Source organism: Caloenas nicobarica, chromosome Z (genome assembly GCF_036013445.1).
Source record: "Caloenas nicobarica isolate bCalNic1 chromosome Z, bCalNic1.hap1, whole genome shotgun sequence".
Lineage (NCBI taxonomy): Eukaryota > Metazoa > Chordata > Aves > Columbiformes > Columbidae > Caloenas > Caloenas nicobarica.
Window position 1 is genome coordinate 28,030,797 of NC_088284.1, and position 20,302 is coordinate 28,051,098.

Genomic DNA, 20,302 nt, shown 5'->3' on the forward strand with positions numbered 1-20,302 from the left:
CCTTAAAGAGAATCTTCTACACCTCCCCAAGACAGAAGCATCAGAAAGCACATAATAATTGGAAAAAATGTTACACAGATGTAAGTTTCAAAATTTGGACCTGGATGAGCTATCTAGCATTAATCACCATCATCAAGGTGGAAAGTTTTCTCAGTAATCTCTTCCCCATGGGACACCACAGTACATTAATCAATGAGAGTCACTTGGGCCCCTCTTCTCTACAGGAGCTACACCTTGTATGAATTCTCTGCTGTATTACTACATTGTTAATGAGTTTCATGACAAGATTATTAAATGTCTGATACATCCTACTGGGCAATGACTTATTTTAGCAACCATAAATGAATCAGTAGCAGCTAATTAAAACCATAGTCTTCCACCTGGTCCCATATTCCATGAGGGAGAAGTTCAATCCACACCTAACACCCATTAAGTTTTGCTGACATGGTAAGAGAAGTGGCTGGTCATTCTCTTTTGCATCTAGCATTTAAGTGTTGGGCTTTTTTAACCTCGGCCTCCACACTTCATATCTACTCAAGTTCTAACAGGATATACTCACTTCAGCTAAGTCTATAGGCCAGCCTTAGGTTTGTACAGCTATAGGGCATTGTTAAGATTTTAGTGTGAAGAATTATTGAAAATGAAGTATCAGACAGGCTTAAGGTGGATGCAATAGGCTAAGGATGTGATTTCAGCATTTTTCAATATATAGCCGAGCACAAAGCCTATGCATGTCTTAAGACAGGAGCAGTCAAAATACATTAAATAACCACTGATATCCAGAAATTCTTGTCAACCAAGCTCTTTGAATCCATCTTTTAAAGCTTTCCATCTTTCATATCCCTTTTCTTGCTTACTGAGTTTTTACTAATTCTCGCTTTTATAATTTTGGTTTTTTATCCTGAGGTATTAACATTTGCAGGAAGTATGTAAATGCAAAGAAAAAAAAAAATAAAATCTCCTATTTACACTTTCCTACTCCAAATATTTTTTTCTTCTTTCAAGGCATTCATTAAAGTTGAAAATAGAGCTCAAGTGTCGAATTTTAGTGTAACTTCTGTAATGCAGGTTTCTTCAAAATAAGTTGGTATTGAACTTCTGTTTCTTAGCAAAATCTGTTTGAGCAGGTGCAGTGAGAGATTGATTCAATTTTTGTTTTGTAGGTCCAGCACAATTGCTGTTAAACACAGCAAAAAAGCACTACAATTACAGCTTTAATTCATTCATTCATTCATTAAGTAGTTTGCTTTTTTAGCAAAAATCAAGTTCATTTTCTTCATGCAGTTAGAATCTTTTATTCTTAGCAGCTAGTGCAGTCTTTTCTTTTGCATTTAGTATGAGAATACTGTGCAAACATGCTGGGTTTCCCATGCTTTGCCTGAGAAGAGCAAACTTCATTCTTTCCAGGATCTATCTGTGTTTTGGAGTTGATATGAAAAGAATGTAATAACTCGCTGATGTCTTGGCTGTTGCCAAGGAGACCAAGGACTTTTCAACTTTCCAGCTGCAGGCACAGAGAGCAGCTGGGCGGGAAAACAGCAGGACAGCACCTAGATTGACATCCAGGCTGGTCAATGAAATATTCCCTACCATTAGCATCACCCTCTGTAAATAGCTGGAGCTAGTTAGTTCTGTTCTGTTCGGACTTCCATGTTAATTGCACTCAAGATTTATGTTCAGCTCCATTTGGAGTTTGGTGTTAGTTCAACTTTTTGCTGTTCTGCCACTTTGCAGTTTCTTTCCTCTCCTGCTGGGATTGGCTGTTCGGGACAAGAGTCCTCTCCCTCCTTTCTGGGACTGGCTGTTCAGCACAACCAGAGTTCAAGAGCAATTGCATTGGGCATCACTTATTTTATTTTATTATATTTATTATTATTATTACTGTCATCTTATTATCAATAATTTCTTGTCTTATTAAACTATTCTTATCTCAACTCACAAGTTTCTCCCCTCCCTACCAATTTTCTCCTCATCCTACCTGGGGACTAGGGGAGAGTGAGCAAGCGGCTATTGTTGTCCTAGTTGCTGGCTGAGGTTAAACCACAAAAAAGAATTAAAATGTGAACAGATTTTCAATTAAAATATGATTATGCTGATTAAAACATTACAAATAACCACTTCATGCAGAACTAGAAATATAAAGGCCACAATTATTTGTCTAACACAAGCAATCACATAAATTAAAATAATATATTCATAGCAGGATTTATATCTGTTTAAACAATTTAATAATCTAGCAAATGCCACAATAAAAAAAAAAAAAAAAGAAAAAACAAACCAAACCTCAAACTGTTTTTATGAAATGTAAATAGAGACCTGTTTAATGCTTTCAGTAACCAGTAGTAAAGTACATGCTCAGTGTCTCTTCTAGAAAACTCGTAGAACTAGCATGTCAAGCAACCTAGTAAACAGCACTTTACCTGTAAGGCACGAATGCAGTGCTTTGGCCAAGAATTGCTCTGCTTTCTTCATTCTATAAGACTTTCACCTTCCAGTTCAAAAGCAGAAGGCCCACTGATCTGCCTGAAGGCCAGGGAAGGTCAGGCTTGAATACCAACAAATGAGTGCAAAGAGCACCCAGTCCCATCCCCACTTACAAGATTAATAAAAGATGCTGCTCAAATTTCTATTATGCTCTGAGTCATGCATTAAAAAGAAACAGCAGACGGTTGCCACAAAGCACTGAATAGAGACTAAACTAGAGAGATTACCTATTTGCATTTCCATTGAGTACAGATTTTCTTTGCCAAATGCTAGTAGAAGACAAAGCAAGGTGCAGGTCCTTGGCTCCTATAGAGCATGAACTGAAAAGAACTGTTGCATGTTTTCACAGTAAATGCCTTCATTTTTGCTGCTCTGTCAAGATAGTAGGCATTTCTGCTGGTTCATTTTCTAAGTATATGTTTTCCTGAGCCCTTGTATCTTTGCAACAGCACGACTACAAGAACGGAAAATGCTTACAGCAAAACCCATTGTCCTTTATGCATGCAACCTGCAGCAGGAGGGAGATAAAACAACATGAATGTAGTGCCTATCACGATGTCCTTAGACTCCACTGTTAAGAACAGGTGTTTTTCCTCTCTGCACAAGGATCACGTACTCTGCCCCTCCCAAAAAATATCACCCGCAAAATAATATATGAGCATACACAGGTCCTGCATGCTCAAGGCTGAATTCATACAATTTTTAAGATTTATTTTAATTACTTCTTTTTTTGTTATTTGATGTTACAAAAGTATATTTTACAACCCTTATATTCCTATGCTTCCTGAGCATCAGAGGAGATGACGTTGAAACTTCCTTTTCTTCAATTATGGAAGATACAAGGACAATAGTTTTAATAATAGGAGAAGTGTATAATTGTAGAAGCAGAAAATATATTTGTCTGTCTTGAAAACTTCAGAAGCAACATTTGCAGAATCTGAGTCTCTTTTCTAGATTAGCTTTTAGACCAGTATACTTAGGGATGTGGATATAATCAACCGTAGCCCAGAATACTAAACACACCACTGTGAAGAACCGTGTCCAGAGCAGTTATAAAACGGAGCTCTGCTACATGGCACAAAATCCTGAAAGAAGTGAGTTCAGTCCAAGGCAGCTGGACTCTCAGTGGACCAGAGCCAAGTGGATATTGGAAACAAAATTACTATAATGGAAAAATCACGTCCAAGGTAGCACTGAAATTTTATGTAGGCCTGATAAAGCATTAATTCAGATGGAGCACAAATTTCAGAGAAGGATAAAGTAATGAAATCAGAGGGCCAAATTGATCCCTAGAGTTATTTCCCTGAAAGTCAAGTGAGCTAGGCAAAATCTTAGTTTATTTTGTTATTTCAAAGAGAATCAGTACCAGCTGAAGCTGCATAACACACTTGATAAATCAACACATTTATGCTCCCCTTTCCCAAGTACATTCATGAAGGAAGACCTCTCTCCGAAGTGGTATATCAGAGAACATCCATTTACAATTCCTGTTTCATGGGAAAAGCAGAAAGATTTCATATTCTCCAGTATTCATATTGATTCTGCAGACTTGGGGGTTCCTTTATTTCTTTTCTTTTTTTTTTTTCTTCCTCTGGTAAAACAGCTCTGAAGAAGTCATATTTTCTGCTTCTTCAGAGAATAGATTCTATTCCAGTAGGAGGGTCCACAATATATGTTTGTCCAGATTCCCATGGCTATGACAGAAATTGAACTTAGCTTCTGTTACTCTCTTCAAACAGCTGAGTATTAGCAACTGGTATGATTTAGATTCCAATCCATGTAATATTATTTGGTTGAATGAATTTTCTTTAATTTTACTTACTACAGAAAAATGGGGAGGAGGGTGTTCATCTGATTTTTAGAATTACTTATTTCTCAGGGAAGTGCTATGCTATGCTCACCATTCCTTGGCTCTCAACTAGTGTGCATGGATGCGATATCACACAGTAAGATAACAAGTTGTGGAAGTTACTCTTCTTGTTTCCAAAGATGCAGAGGGAAAACTGGACCGCCAGTTTGCAGACTTGCAAACAAGGAGCAAACTGAAGCTTACACTCCTCCCCTTACATTCATTCTTCTCACTGAAGGTCTTCTGTGATATTATCTTGGCTTAATTCCAAGGATTTTAAATGCAGTGTCTTGGAACCATAGCTAGTAAATTTTCTTTAGCAACATCCAAATGAATTAATGCAACAAAGTTCACGTCGCATTTCTACATATATATGCAGGTACATAATAATTCTAGCAGGAGTAGCATCTGGACACACAGGTAATTGAATGGAGGATTTAGCTCTTAATTATTACGGTTATTGAATCAGCTTCTACACAGGAAATTCCTAGCAGAAGAATCTTCCTTTATGTGATGAGCTGTACTCCATGTCTCTGGTGGTCAGTCATAACTAGCCTATTCAGCTGACAATTCAGAAACATGATTTTAGAAAATGTTCAATTTTCACAAAATCATGCTATTGAAAGATGACAGATCAAAATACATGAGCAGCATGTGAGTACTTCATATGCTTCATATACTTATTATAATAAATGACACTATTTTATTTGTAACACTTATTATACATTAGGTTTTCATTCATGCTCCAACCAATGTACGTATGATTTGAAGTCATCTTTAATTTCTGAATGCTCTTTTCCTTTTCCTATTGTATATAAACTGCCAGCAAATGCAATAAACTGATTTTCTACAGATAGACATATAGCAAAAGCCATTAAAGATACCAGGCCATTTATCCCTGAGAGTCTCAAAAAGGTTACATTTTGATTCTCGCCTTTCAAAATTAAACACTGAAGTATTTTATTACCTGATTTCTAACAAAAATTAGGTGGAAATGGACTATTTCATGTCCATCAAGTGAGGCTGATCATTACATGGTTTTTTTAGTGCTCTGGCAAATACACATAATTCTGTCACATCAATTAGTGTGTCGTTTGAGCAGAGGCACTGAGTACAGAATTTCCTTATGATAATAGATAAAGAATCAGCGTTCTGCTAATCCTTAATCTAATGTAATTATCAATACATTGATACTCACAGTGTACACCTTTTTTATCTTTTCGCACATGTATCTGACAAAAAATCTGAACATAGCAGATACTACAACATCTCCATATAAGTAAGTTCTGTGATGCAACCCAAACAATCTAGGGAGGTGTCACATCCTGCCCTCAGATATGAGAGAAGGGGAGAAGTGACTCAGGTTCATGGGTCCCCTTTGGTTGGAAAACAGTGCACACAGTACTTAAGGAGCACAAACAAAAGGCTTTTATTTTTGCAGCTTGGCCCAAATGGTATGTGATTCGGTGGCAGAAGGATTTACATTATTGTAGGTTCAATTGGTAAACATGAAAAGTTTGCAGCATATGCAGGGCTGTAGATCTTATATTACTATGTTACTTACAAAAAGGAAAGCAAAAGGTAAAAGTATGGGAAAGAAAGAAAAGAGAGAGAAAGATTTCACCATCCTTACGGCTCCGCTTTATGTGCGATGGAGTTCACAGCCTCAGACCCAGTGATGTGTGGCGTCCTCTGGTGTCTTGTTCAGTTCATGTGGTTAGACTGCTGAGCAGAGTGGTCCTCAGGATGGTGGGTGGGCGTCACCAGCGCTTGCACAAGCTGGGCCTCTGTAGCCTTCCATGTTGCCTGCTTGCATAACTTCTGGACTTTTGTGGAGGTGTTATTATGAAAGACAGAAAAGTCTGGGGGGAAGGAGTGATTGGGAAAGATCGACAGTCTCGCGCCATGTTGAAGGGTCTCAGTTTTTCTCTTTGTGCCATGCTGGGCATTTCAGAAGGTGAAGCTATGTGCCCTCCGGCACATCCCCCACCTCCTGTATCGGCCAGCCGGCCTGTGCTGTGGCTCGTTAGCTTGTCGTTGATAGGTAAATCACAATTCACCCTATACTGAATGTATCTTCTCCTGTAGCTGGATGAACTGGTTTTGCCACAATGTTTCAGCCATTATCTTTATCAGTACATGACAGGAGGCAAAAATACTTTAACCAGTAAGTGATAAAAATATTTTCATAAGACATGCCATGCATTTAATACATATTAATACTTGATGCACTAAAAATATCACTCATGGCAAAATTCCTTTTTCGCAATACTAATTAGATGTGAAAATTCTACCTTTTCAATGGTTTTATGCTGTTTTTAAAGATACTCAATAAGTTTTTATTATACATTAAGAACTAACTGCTGAAAGATCTTTTCGTATTTTGGCAAAAAGAGACAAAATTCGGTCTCTTAATATCTGAAAACATGACATATGGAAGAACATTACCCAAAATATTTAATAATAGGTTTTAAAGACAATGCACAACACACAGGTTCATTCCACTAGTATATTTCATGAGTTGCACCTCATTTTCCCTGTTAATTACTTAAAATGTATCCATGAAAAACCATTGCCAGACGAATACTATTTCAAAAAAAATTAACACCACAAAAGCTATAGCATCCTTGTTTAGGATCAATGGGATTCCCCAAGAATCTCCTCTTTTCCAATAGTAAAATTTCCATCTGTCTGAAGCAGAAAGGGGGGAAAGGGCATCCCAAAGTCTGAAATACTTGAATTAACTTCTTCCTGAACAGATGCTATGAATACTAGCTATTAAAAAAAAAACAATTGCATTTGTTCAGCCGTCTTCCAGTTGCAGAATATACTGAGTAGCTGCTCTAAAAACCTCGAGTCTCAGTCTGTGGCAGGCAGTGAGGTGACAAATTGGAAGATGGAGCTGGCTACATATCCTTTACAAGATTAAAAAAACTTGGGCAGGTATCCAAAGAAGAAATAGCTGCCAGCAGTTAAAAGTATTGTTTCCCTTTACATCCTGTTTGCTGAAGTTGCTACTCACAACATTGATATGCCAGCAGATAGGAATTTACGTTGGTGCACAAGCTGCTTCAATGCAAAATTTAGGAGTTTAAACCATGGCTTCCTATAAACTGATATTTGTTAGGATTAATAATTTAGAATTTTTTAGAACTGATCATTTAACTTCCATTAAAAATCTTTCATTAACCACATCTTTATAACAGCCACTCTCCAAGGTGGCTGAAAAGCAATCAGAATAGCATAGAGCTCTGCACAGGTAGAGGTGATAAGCCAGCTGAGAGCTGATGTGTTGGGGTTAGTGGTCAGACCAACATCACTGTTGTGGTAGGGGACTGCTACAAATGTCCTGATCAGGAAGACGCAGTAGATGAGTAGAGAAACTGGAAGGAGCCTCACATTCACAGGTCCTACTCCTCATGGGAGACTTTAACCACACTTGTATCTGCTGGAAGGACACGACAGTAAGGTACATGCAACCTAAGAGGTTTCTGGTTGCTTTACCTGCAAAGACTATGAGATGGGTGGAGTTCAGGATCATGAAAGAAGGGAGAAGACAAATAGCAGGATCACGGCCCTGGACTTCCAGAGAACAGGCTTTGGCCTGTTGAGGGATCTGCTAGGAATGAGCTACAGCCCTGGTGAGAGGAGGAGTCCAGGAGATTAAGTTGATTTCCAGGGATCACCTCCTCCAAGCTCAAACACAGTGCATGCCCACAAAGGGGAAATCAAGTAGATGTTGCAGAAGACCTGCCTGGATGAAGAAAGAACTGCTCATAAAGCTCAAATATGAAATGGAAGCACACAAAAGGTGAAGGCAGGAGCAAGTGACTCTGGTAACATATAGAGACACTGCCTGAGCATGCAGGAAAGGGGTTAGGAAAGCAAAGCCCATCTGCGGTTGAATCTGGTGAGGGCTGTGTAGGGCAACAGGAAAAACTTCTACAGGTACATGAGCAGTGAAAGGAAGACTAGTGAAAATACAACTCTGCTGCTGAATGAGTCAGAAGGCCTGAGGACAGAGGACAGGGAAAACATCAATCTTCTTGATGTTTTTTTGTCTTGCTTTTTACTAGTAAGATTGGCCTTCAGGTAACCCAGGACTCTCAAAACAGAGGGGCAGTCTGAATCAAAGAGCACTTACTCTCAGTGGAGGAGGTTTAGTCCAAGAGCATGCTGGGCAGCATTGAGAAGTGTGCTATGAGTTTGTCAAGGGAAGTGATCCTTTCCCTCTACTCAGCCCTAGTGAAAGCATATCTGGAGTGTTGTGTCATGTTCTGGGCTCTCCACTACAAGAAAGACACGGCCATTCTTGAATAAGTGCAGTAAAGTCCTGCCACTGGAGTATGTTGGCAACTGGCCTAGCACGTATTATTTGAGGAAAAAGAAAGGGAAAAAAGCAGTACCAAGAGTTTAATGAAATTCGATTCTTCTCAGTCTTACAAATTCCCTTAAAATATATTTCATTTTTCGAGTTACTTAGCATACAAAATTACAAACCAAGTCATTTTTGTGAAGAAACATTGGACTGGTATTCAATTCAGGAGCAGCTGATAGTCAGCATTTGTCTTCATAGCTTAAGCTGTTGGTATCATGACTACAAAGAATGCTACAATTCCTTGTGGGAGATGTCAAATCTTTAATATCTTTTAAGCTTTTACTTTTATGTCCCAAATATATATTGTTTCCTACTAACACAGACATGGAGATCTGATTCCTTTCATTTATGCTTGGGCATGAAAGTGACTATATTCTTCACTTTTATAATACTAGGTAAGTTGTTTCAGTGTCTACTGAAACAAGGCTTCTGAAATGGAGGTAAGCCTTCTTTTTCTTATTATTTTAATTTTCTCCAGGAAGAGATTGAAATAAATGAAAAATTAATTTGTGCAGCATGATAAGGCAATTCAAACGTAAGAACTGCAGTCAGGCCTTGCAGACCAGATGGCTTTTAATTTTCTGGCAATGATGTTAATTGGAAGTCAGGATGTAAACTTCTTTTTTAATCAACTTTAGCCAACCGAGATTTTTTTCTAATCATATAAACAGCTGCACGCTGGAAGCATCTTAGCATCAGTATTACATTGTACAGTACACATTAGCCAAGACAGGTAAAACTATAAACAACAATAATTTTAAGTAAATTTGTAGAGTACTGTCAACTACTTTATAGACTCTAAAAATGAAAGTCTGGGTTTTTATGAATGTCTTACTTCTTCCCTTTCCGTTTCTGCAATAAAATTTCTAAAAAACACCCCAAAATAAACTTGACATTTATTTAGTCACTAAAAAGTTATGTTCCTGGTTGTGCCAGTTTGCTAGCTCGAGTTAAACCATGATACTGGTTCACCATAAAAATTAAAAGCCTCAGTTCCCTAACATAAAACAAATAGGTAAGAATTTCATAACTTTCTCTTTTCAGTACACTTTTAACAGGGTATATATAGAGAACCTTAATTGTGTTAGCAGGCTAGTGATTTCACTATTATCCTTTTCAAACTGAAGAAACAGTAGAAGATACATCTTGCAGTAAAAATTATGTTGTAATATCAAATCAGGAATTAATTATAAGACAAAGCAAAACTACAAGGGTATTTCAAACTAGAAATAGGTTTTCACATTTGCCATAATAGTCATAATTCCAGAAGTTATTAATTGAAATAAAGAAATGGAAGAACTATTATCTAGCTTTGCTTTACTCCTTTTTTTTCTTCCTGGAAAGCTTGGGGAAACAGAAAAATATTCTAGATTGCCTGTTTGGATTACCTTATTTGACAAACTTTGCACACACAGGAATTAACATAATATGGGACAAATATTTGTCATGCTTGCAAAAATGATCAATATCATTTCATAGACTGTCCTGAGCTGGAAGTGACACACAAAGATCATCAAGTCCAACTCCTGTCCCTGCGTATGACAACTCCACAATTCACACCATGTGTCTGAAGGTGTTGTCCAGTCTATTCTTGAATACTGTCAGGCTTGGAGCTATGACTGCCTCCCTGGGGAGCTTCTTTCAGTGCTCCACCACCCTCTGGGTGAAGAACCCTTTCCTAATATCCAACCTAAACCTCCTGTGGCACATCTTCCTGCCCTTCCCTCAGGTTCTGTCACTGGTCGCCAAAGAGAAGAAACCAGCACTTCCCCCTCCTCCTCCCCTTGTAAGGAAGCTGTAGACCTTGGTGAGGTCTCCTCTTAGTCTCGTCTTCTCCAGGCTGAACAAACCAAGTGATTTTAGCTGTTCCTCATACAGTTTCGCCTCCAAACCCTTCACCAACTTCATAGTCCTCTTCTGGACACTCTCCAGTAGCTGTCTTTTTATATTGTGGGACTCAGAACTGCACCCAGTGCTCCAGCTGAGGCCGCACCAGTGCAGAGCAGAACGGGACAATCACCTCCCTGCCCGGCTGGCAATGCTGTGCTTTATGCACCCCAGGACATGGGTGGCCCTCTTGGCTGCCAGGGCACACTGTTGGCTCGTGTTCAACTTGCTGTCAGTCAGAACCCCCAGATCCCTCTGTGCAGAGCTGTTTTCTAGCCTCTCATTCCCCAGTCTGTATGTACAGTCAGGGTTGCCGTGTCCCAGGTGCCAAATACAGCACTTGCCCTTGTTAAACTTCATGCAGTTGGCGAATGTTGAGTTCTCCAATTTGTCCAAATCCTTCTGCAGGGCCCCTCTGCCCTTTAGAGTGTCAATAGCTCCTCCTAATTTTATGCCATCAGCAAACTTACTAAGTAATCCCTCAAGTCCTGAGTCTAAGTAATTTATCAAGACATTGAAGAACACTGGCAATTTGATAATTTCAAATTTTCTTTTTGTCAGGAAATGTCAGGTCTTCTGTGATGTCGTTCTACATAACCCTGTATTATGATTAGAATATTATTCTAGCCAAGGCACATCATCAAAGACATTGACTGAACCTTGCAATTTTCTGCTTCAAGCTGTACTTCGTACAGGGGTCATGACACAAGTCAACTGCTGCTTTTTCTTTTTGATGACATTTTGAAATTATTTGGAGTGCAGATCAGTTTCTACCTATTGTATGAAATTAGTATTTTGCTTAGCGTTACTATATGCAGGAGTACTTTTATAATATTTTGTAGGATTTCCTCAAAACGGATCGCTGAAGAAAGATGTATTAACCAATCATCCTTTCAGAATAGTGACATAGTGTGCACACTGGCAAGAATATCAAACTAATCAAAGTCTGCTTGGGTAGAAAAGTTTTCTAGCACTTAATGAGACTAAGAAAGATTAAAGAACCTTTTTAAAGGTCAGTCACAAATATGCAGTCTTGTACAGGCCTGCCCAGTAACAAAAAAATTGTCAAGCAAAATATTTAAAATACACTTGCAAAACCCTAATTCATCCTCTGATTGTAGCCTAACCAAAGAACATAACACTAATAGTTTAAAAATTTTATTTTTAATATGTTTTTAAAATGTCTGAGCTTGTAATTGAATATTAAAATGGAAAGGTAAAATAATTCAAAACTTCTTAGCATCTTTCATGGATTTTTTTCATGCATTTTCTTTTTGAATTCTCAAGTAAAGGGTGCAACAGAAGGATTAGCAGTCCAGTGAAGCACTAACTTATTTGATTCTCAGTATCAATGAAGTAAGCAGTGCCATATTTGCTCTCTATGGATGCTGCATAAACTGTCGACAGGACCAATAAAAAAGCAAAACTTCTGAATATTTCAGGTAGTTTGTCTTTCTCTGCTGGACTAGAGGCATTAGAAAGCAACAGGGAAACCCCTGTGAATTGCATCGAGGGAGTTAGGTGAGTTCCTCTAAAAAGGAGATACAGCCGATAGCCCAGCTAAAGTGCCTCTGAACCGCCCAGCTGAAGTGCCTCAGCAGCCCCTGGCTCTCCTTGAGTGCTTAGAACTTCATCCCCTTTCCCCACTAAATCTAGTTTAAAGTTCTGTCCAGCCAGATTGTTGCCCAGGAAACTCTTGCCTCACTTGGTCAGTGGAGCCCCATCAGCTGTAAACAGGCCCAGTTTCTTAAAGGTATTCCCAAGACTGTAGAAGCTGAAACCTTGAGCATGGCACCAGCTATGCAGCCAGCCATTCACCTGTTCAACTGGCCTTTTTCTCAAACCCTCTTCTCTGACTGGAAGTATAGAGGAAAACACCACCTGTGGTCCCAATCCCTTTAATATTGTTCCAAGGGACATAAAATCTCTTTTGATGTTTCTGAGTCCTCTCACTGCAGCATCATCTGATCCTACTTGGAATAGTAGGAATGGGTGGTAGTTTGCAGGGTTTACCAGGCTTGGCAACTTCTCCATGACATCATGAATGGAAGCTCCCAGAAGGCAGCAAACTTCTCTAGAGATATTCTTTGTGTGACAAATAGGCACTTCAGTGCCCCTCAGCAAGAAGTTTCAAATAACTAATACTCTATGTTCATTTCTGGTGGCACTGGTTCTAATGTGGGTCAGTGGTTGGAGAAACTTTGCACCTCTGGCCTTTCCTGGGTCTTGCCCATTAATCCCTCTCTCATTTTTCTGCAGCCCCAGGGCATCATACCTGTTATCTGAGGGCTCTTGAGGGGGAAGGGGAAGACTCCTCCTCCTTTAGTCCGAAAAGGGCTTTATGCTGACACTAACACATTCTGAGCTAAGTTCTGCCAGGGGTAAATGCCCTCTCCAGAACTGAACTGTAGGACTTGATAAATCATTTACCAGTTTGCGATGAACAAGAAGAATAAGCCTAACTAGCTAATTATTTCCCAAAGCTCTACACTGTGTGATGAACCTCACAACCAGAACAGCAACATGTACTATGTAGCAGTACAGAATGATACATATCATTTATGTCCCCTCATTAAAGCCAATGGCAAAAGTTCCATCTCCTTTCAACCAAGTCAGAATTTTAAGCAAATACTAGCCCTAAATTAATTGTTTCTGTAAAACAGAAATTAATTGAAGTTACCTGATGTTCCAAAGGCAGAAGGCCAAAGATAAGAGAAATAAATTCCTGGCAGTTAGAAATTTCTCAGTCCTTGTATCTATTTGCCAGGAAGAGCAGTATACATGAGAGATTAGACTTTAAAACCTTTCTGCAGTTATTTATGTACGTGAGGGAAATGTCAGCATACAGAGTCAGTGTCCATGAACACTTCAGCAATCCTTTTAATAAAAAGTTTGGTTTATAGTCATGCACAGCAGTATAAATGGCATAAGTGTAAGACTTTGAATCATTTAGAGGATCTCCTGCCAATGTTAGGAACAGGCCATGGCTTCTCTGCATGTGGCATATCACGTTCACGAGAGAATCTCCCAGCCAAAAAAGGTATGATGAACAATCTATACATACTTATAATTTCATCTTCTGAATTAATTCTGGTTGTTCATAGCTACAACGATTTACTGGAATAACTTTTTTTTAAAAAATGGAGGATTTCCTCTGTAATATTCTATGCTATGGGGATTTACAGTGCAACAGAGTCCAGGCACAGGCTTCAGCCTACTGCAAATATTTCAGCAAGGAGTTTAATTTGCTTTTTTTCAAATTTTGTAATGCTCAAGACAGACTATTCTGCTTCATTAGGAAGGAATCAAATTTCAGTGAGCGCACATCTTTTAAATATGCTATAACTTGATTTTTTTTTACTTAGTATTCTTACCATTGGAGAAATGCTCTTTATTCAAAAGTTCTGTCTTTAGCAGGCTATGGACAATGCATATTGGATTAACAATTCTAAACTTACCTTAGTACAACAATTCTCTACAGATACATTCCATTATCATATTCTGTATGATAGCATTATCTTAGGAATTAGCACTTCATGGTAAACAAAGTAATAATAATAATACTGCTATCCAAACAGCTATGGTGTTGTGGTGGGCTGACCATGGCTGGTTGACAGGTGCCCACCCAGCTGCTCTCTCACTTTTCCTCAACAAGGCAGAAGGAGAAAATTACAAGAAGAAACTCAAATCAATATAAAGGTAAGGAGGTCGCTTACCAAATATCATGATGGGCTAAACACACTTAACTTGGGGAAAATTGGACCACTCTCCATCATCTTTGCCGAGTCTTGGGAAACGGGAGAGGTGCCTGAGGACTGGAGGAAAGCAAATGTCACTCTGGTCTTCAAAAAGGGCATGAAGGAGGACCCGGGCAACTATAGACCGGTCAGCCTCACCTCCATCCCTGGGAAAGTGATGGAACACCTTATCCTTGGTGCCATCTTAAGACATATCAAGGATAAGAGGGTCATCAGGGGCACTCAACATGGCTTCACCAAGGGGAAGTCGTGCTTGACCAACCTCATAGCCTTTATGAAGACATAACAGGGTGGATTGACGATGGCAGAGCGGTGGATGTGGTCTACCTTGACTTCAGTAAAGCATTTGACACAGTCTCCCACAGCATCCTCACGGCTAAACTGAAGAAGTGTGGACTGGACGATCAAGTAGTGAGGTGGACTGCGAACTGGCTGAAGGAGAGAAGCCAGAGAGTTGTGGTCAATGGGGTGGAGTCTAGTTGGAGGCCTGTATCTAGTGGAGTGCCTCAAGGGTCAGTTCTGGGACCAGTATTATTCAATATATTCATCAATGACTTGGATGAGGGAATTGAGTGTACTATCAGCAAGTTTGCTGATGACACCAAGCTGGGAGGAGTGGTTGACACGCCAGAAGGCTGTGCTGCCATCCAACGAGATCTGGACAGGCTGAAGTGTTGGGCGGGGAAAAATGTAATGAAATATAACAAGGGAAAATGTAGAGTCTTACATCTGGGCGGGAACAACCCCAGGTTCCAGTATAGGTCGGGGAATAACCTATTAGAGAGCAGTGTAGGGGAAAGGAACCTGGGGGTCCTGGTGGACAGCAGGATGACCATGAGCCAGCACTGTGCCCTTGCGGCCAGGAAGGCCAATGGCATCCTGGAGTGTATTAGAAGGGGGGTGGTTAGTAGGTCGAGAGAGGTTCTCCTTCCCCTCTACTCTGCCCTGGTGAGACCTCATCTGGAATATTGTGTCCAATTCTGGGCCCCTCAGTTCAAGAAGGACAGGGAACTGCTGGAGAGAGTCCAGCACAGGGCCACGAAGATGATGAAGGGAGTGGAGCATCTCCCTTATTTGGAAAGGCTGAGGGAGCTGGGTCTCTTTAGCTTGGAGAGGAGGAGACTGAGGGGTGACCTCATCAATGTTTATAAATATATAAAGGATGGGTGTCATGAGGATGGAGCAAGGCTCTTCTCGGTGACAACCAACAGTAAGACAAGGGGTAATGGGTTCAAGCTGGAACACAAGAGGTTCCACTTAAATTTGAGAAGAAACTTCTTCTCAGTGAGGGTGATGAAACACTGGAACAGGCTGCCCAGGGAGGTTGTGGATTCTCCTTCTCTGGAGACATTCAAAACCCGCCTGGACACCTCTCTGTGTAACCTCATCTAGGTGTTTCTGCTCCAGCAGGGGGATTAGACTAGATGATCTTTTGAGGTCCCTTCCAATCCCTAACACTCTGTGATTCTGTGATTCTGTGAAAATTAATTTAATTTATTGTCAATTAAAAAGAATTGGATAATGAGAAACAAAGAAAATTTAAAACAACATCTTCCTCCACTCCCATTCTTTTCCCAGGGTAAACTTCACTCCTTCATCCCTAATTCCTCTTCCTCCTACTCCAACCCAAGAGGAGATGAAAAATGGGGGCTGTGGTCAGTTCTTAACAGCTTCTCTGTGCCACTTCTTCCTCCTCACACTTTTCTACTGCTCCAGGATTGGCTGGACTTCCCACGGGTTGCAGTACTTCACGTTGAAGACAGGCTGAGAAAGTTGGTCTTATTCAGCCTGGAGAAGAGAATGCTCCAGGGATACCTTACAGCAGCCTTCCAGTACCTAAAGGGGGCCTACAAGAAAGCTGGAGAGGGGCCTTTTGCAAGGGCATGTAGTGATAAGTAATGGTTTTAAATGGAAAGAGGGTAGATTTAGATTAGATATAAGGAAGAAATACTTCACTATGAGGCTGGTGAGGCACTGAAACAGGTTGCCCAGAGAAGCTGTAGATGCACCATCCAAGGAAGTGTTCAGGACCACATTGGATGAGGCTTTGAGCAACCTGGTCTAGTGGAAGGTGTCCCTGCTCATGGCAGGAGGATTGGAACTAGATTGTCCTTAAGGTCCCTTCTAACCCCAACCATTCTATGATTCTATGAAAGGTGTTTATTCGTACCAGCAGGAGCATGCTGGGTGACTGGAATCTAGTTTTACAATATGCTCTGTATAGTCAAAGTCTAGAGCTACTCTTAATAAAAATCAGAAATGTATTCTAAAAGGACAGTTAAATAAATTTCTGCTAATCCAAATTATGCTGTTCTTATTATTTTCATAAACTGCTGTTTTTCTGTGACTGTATTCAAATTTTATGCCTCATAAAATCATTCTTGGTGAGAAGTTCCTAATCCAGTCATGAGCAATGAGATGACGAAGTTCAATGACGATACTAGGTCACAATAGTAAAAGTAATGGCTAACTGTGAAGAACTATAGAACACAAACACAGGACTGAGTGATCAGCCAATAAAACAGCAGTTGAAATTTAGTATATAAAAATGTGAAGTAATCCACATGAAAAAGAATTCTAACTTTACATATAAATCAAGACCTCTGAACATACCATTACCACTCAGGAGACTGTGGAGTTAAGACTACATGGAAACATAACCTCATTGCTCAGTAATGGTTAAAAAACCCCAGATGTTTGGCATTATTAGGAAAGAAATAGGAAACAAAACAGAGCACATCATGGTATCACTGTGTAAATGTTCAGGCATATCTTGAAACACTGCATGTACTTCTGGTCTACCCCCATTTCAAAAAGAAATTTCTAGACTTCAGAGAGGTTCAGAGGTCACCAACAGCGGTGCTTAAATATATGAAAAAGCTTCTTTGCAAAGAGTTGATAAATAAAAATAATAACCACATCGAGAAGCAGCAGGAAGGGATAGATTACACTGATGCAACAATCATTTGAGTTTGGGAAGAACCTCTGATTGTGTCTATTCCAACCTTCTGTTTAAAGAGAGGTCAATATTGAATTCAGACTAACATCCTCAGAGGTTTGGCCAGTTAGGTCATGTTGGGTCATTCCCCAAAGATGGAAACTGGACACCTCCTCTGTGCAATTTGCCAATGCTAAGTTGGTCTTCACTAAAAATTGCTTTTTTCACATACAATCAAAACATCCACTCTTTCCATTGAAAGCCACTGAACCAGTTTGTCTTTAGCAATATCTTTAGTCTCAAAAAAAAAAATTACAGAGAGAAGTCATCAAATGAAGATGGCAGGAGTAGGATTTAAAACAGAAAAAGGAACAAGAGTCTCCACACAGATGGCTGAATTGAGGAACTCTTGCAGATTATTAAATTTTGTGTGGGTTCAAGAAAAGACTTAGCATATCCATTCACAGAAGAGTAATTCACTGAAGCTTCCTAATGAATGCTTAGGAGATACGATACTTGGCTATATGAACACTTGTTCTCACCTGACACACCTATTCTTACATTAATACTCTTTTAGCTAACAGTTTCTGGTAACGCATACCCAGCATTGATGGGAAAAATATACTCCAATTTTTCTGGTGAGTTTTTCTCCTTATTAATTCTATGTAATGATAGCCCATCTCTCTACCCAGAGCTTGTTTACACAATGTGTATCAAAAAAAGTTCTTCACAGTTTTAAACATCATGATTCTAGAATCTACCTCTGATATACCCACCTATGCTGGCTAGAGACTCAAAGCTTCAGCTCTGCAGGCAAGTGAGGATTTGTCAAAAATACCATCAAGGCTCATGAGGCATTAAAATAATGGTTCTAATGGGCACAAACCTCTTCCATAAGTGCTAGCCCTCATGCTGTTATGTAAGCTGAATTTAGTAATCTTGAACACTAGGGATTAATGTTACTTGCTACATTCAGACAAAGTGCTCCTAAAACCTCCCCCAAGCACCTCCACTAGTGCACTTCATGACTATCTGCAGCAATACATCACTTATTTGGTACTAAACTTCTCCCAGCTATATTCTGCTGATCATTAAAAATTGTCCCATATGTCCTGTCTCCTACTGTGCGTCAGCTGACTCCAGAGTCTAAAGTCATGCAATTTAAGCCATATTGCTTGGAACAGGGAGAGAACAAGGATAAATCCCCCAAACAAACAAAACAACAGAACAAGACCAAAGAACTGAAGACAACAATTCTCTATCTCAGAGAAATTTAGCTTCCTGTATGAGTTACTAACAAGCAACATACTTTGAAGTTAAAAGTTGCAAGTTAAAATATTTTAATATGAAAAATCAAGACCCAAACTATTAATGTACCATAGTGTTTTGTAAGCAACATGTCTGCTTTATGATGGATGCAATTAATGTTGTTATTTTATTTTAGATTATAAATCCTGAAGGCTTAATCAAATGTGGAAAACATAGCAAGAAAATAGTAGAGACATAAGAAAAGACAAATCTGGAGAAACATTTGTAGCTAGGGAGAAATTACTATATTTTGTAGAGTCTATGAATGATATGTAATTCCCACAGCGGTTATATTTACTGAGCTGGCCATTGAGATTTTTAATTTAAGGAGTATAAAAAGCTACCTGAATTAATTTCAAATTAGGATCAATATCCTTTTCATAATATGTTTTATTTTTGTCAACTAAAAGAAATTTTAGAAGTTGCTGACCCAAGATTTAGTTCAAATATGGGAATATAGTTATATGGAAAAGGGAGTGTCAAAGAGGAAAGAAAGGAACAAAAATACTCAGGTCAGAGCCAAAAGATACAAAGTATCTGTATAACCTGGGAGTTTGTTTAGTTTTGTTTGATTTTTTGGGGAGGTGGGGCTTTTGTTCTCATTTCTATCCTGAGTGCTGGAAAATGTTGAATAAATGAGTAGACAGAAAAGTGAGAAATCTGTCAGAGGTAAAAACACACTAGATAATAAATCCTTTTCCCTGAAGAGAAGGATTTTATTACAGTGCCCTGCTTTCACTTGATTGAAAGGTATGCCAAAAATGTCTTTTTTAAAATAGGGAAGAGACATATCTTCTAATTTCACCAAAGATTTTGCCCAGACTACCTTCCAATACTACAGACAATGCAGTCTAAGAGCTTCACAAAATCTTCCATTGCATCAGTCATTGCTATATTTCAGGTCAAACACTACTGAAAAGACTTGACATATAAAACATAACACAAAACCCAGCAGAGGACATAAATCCTATATTCGGAGTCAAGTCCAGATTCCAAAGGTGAATCACCAAATTTCATTAGAAGCAAAACTGAGTATCCTAAAAATCAAAGTATATACACGTGTTTATTCCCCTCATAAACTGTATTCTTAGTTCAAATTTAACCAATTAAGACTTTTTCTACAGAATGATGACACAATCTCACATTGTTTTTCTAGTTTCAAGATACTCTCTGCCCAAAGGGCTGATTGTATTAGAAAACCTGCACAGAATGATATAAAAGCAAACATACTTGGCAAATACAGTTTTCACCACAGTATTTAAAATCTAAATGTGCAGACTTGCTGGAAAATTAAGTGTTCAAGTAGGCAAAAAAATAATCCAATCTTATCTTAACATAATTTATTTTTATCTTCTTCCCCTTCTCATTAGCTTCACAACCACTTGAAAATAAAGCAGAGTGCAAAGAGTCTATGTCAAGAAGTAGAAAAGAAAGAACAACAGAATTTCCTAACACAGAATTGAGGAGCAAGTTGTGGATATTCATTGTCTGAATTTAGGAATGTGACTTAAATCAGGAACCTAGATTCCTTACCTATTCAGCAGACAAAAGGGCACACTCACTCCCATCTTAGATAGTCTGAATTTCCCTGGCGATCCCCCACTCAGCAGGAAACACAAACTCCTGACCTGGGAATCTGAACAGAGTACCTCTGGTATGTCTGCTAGTGACACCCTTCACATTCCAAAAGTAACTGCATT